The sequence below is a fragment of the Aquarana catesbeiana genome, linkage group LG01, assembly GCF_042186555.1.
Source record: "Aquarana catesbeiana isolate 2022-GZ linkage group LG01, ASM4218655v1, whole genome shotgun sequence".
In the NCBI taxonomy this organism is placed as follows: Eukaryota; Metazoa; Chordata; class Amphibia; order Anura; family Ranidae; genus Aquarana; species Aquarana catesbeiana.
This window is the reverse complement of record NC_133324.1, coordinates 3208757-3210247: the sequence shown is the minus strand read 5'-3', so window position 1 is coordinate 3210247 and position 1491 is coordinate 3208757. Positions and strand designations below refer to the sequence as shown.

The following is a 1491-nucleotide window of genomic DNA, read 5'->3' as shown; positions in this document are numbered from 1 at the left end:
AGGGTGTGCCACATCCCAAAAATCCAAAAAGACCAAAACGTTCCCCTAGAGCGGGACTTTTGAGGCACTACCATCAATGATGCAATGTAAATAAAAAATATATAATTTTATTACAAAATTCAAAAGTACAACAAAAAATATATACAAAAATACAAATCAAACACAAACAATATATACAATGGGATACATCAAAAAGCAAGGACATGTAATTTGGACACAACTGCATCACATTGAGAGGAAAAACAAAAGTGGAAATGTAATAAGTCTCACTGAACCGACGCGTTTCGGTGAATCCTTCATCAGGGTTCATTAGGTGAGAGTTACCATCTAAGAAATTACAAAATTAAAAAGAAACATTAACATCACACACAAAAAACAGATAACATTCCCCCCACATCCAGTGAAGGTATATGTGAGAGTCATACTCACTTCCAAAATACATGTGCTATAGAAGTATCCAAGGCATAAAATCAGCTTCACAACGGTCTCCCAGGCCATGTGCATACAAAGAGAGCCAGATCGCGGACCATGTAGAGTGAAATTGTAATGACTGGTGCATATAATGCAATCCCAATGGGCGCTGAAAACCGCAGCGCCTAAGATTTGGCGCGGCGTTTGTGCGCGGGCTGGGGTCCAAAAATTAACCGGAACTGAAAACAAGGACAAGACCCCATAAATAATGATGATTTTGATAATCAATATAGACAATCATATCTCCTGGGATTGAAAATATATCAAATCCCAGGGTGTGTAAAAAACATGAGCACATAGATGTGGGGACTAGCCTCAGGAAACATACCTGTAAGCTAGATCCAAACGGGGGAGACCTACAGGTTGTGATGTAGGGGGAAGGAGGAGGACTCGGGGTCCGGGCTGACAACCATAAAGCTGCAGATAGTAAAGGAGAGAGAGGGATCTAATTAAAAAAAGGGAAACAAGGTTCTAATATGGGTAAACATATTTAAATGGTAAAAGCCAGACACCACTCAAGGTATGCAAAGAAGTGGAGATAACAGCAATCCAAGTTGCTGAGGTTACCTGTATAATCAGTCCAACAGCATAGTATCAACGAGGCATCCTCCTCCGATCACAAGATCAGAGTGAATGAACTCGGTATTTATAACACACACTTCACGCTGTCGGCTGATTACAATGCTGAACAGCTGAAGCCAAGATCCGTCCCCTATGTTAATTCCTCCCACCTCCCAACAGCTGACTCATTGTCAGCCTGAAGGGATACACCTTACGTCAAGTCCTGTCGATGGGCCTCCTGGGCGTGGACCGCGCCACGCCTCCCCGCAAGCGGCAGACATCACGCCCGCGCCTTGGAGCTGCGCGCCACCGTCCACCCCCACCGGCACAGCAAACCTGAGCTGGAAACAGCCATGCTGAACCAGATCAGGGATGGAGGAGCATCCGAGGATGATCCCCTCAGTATGTCCCACAAAGGGGACATCCTTGCCGTGCCGGGTCCGCGCACTACAAAAACAG

At 44.9% G+C, this 1491-nt stretch overlaps 1 long non-coding RNA gene across 1 annotated transcript; it reads right to left on the bottom strand.

The window, feature by feature from the left end:
* Positions 1–308: 308 nt before the first annotated feature.
* Positions 309–1107, bottom strand: LOC141124136 (uncharacterized). Its single transcript, XR_012240780.1, has 3 exons — positions 1039–1107; positions 800–888; positions 309–650 (listed from the first exon to the last, which is right to left on the bottom strand). It is a non-coding gene; the product is annotated as an uncharacterized lncRNA (long non-coding RNA).
* Between the last annotated feature and the right edge of the window lie 384 nt (positions 1108–1491).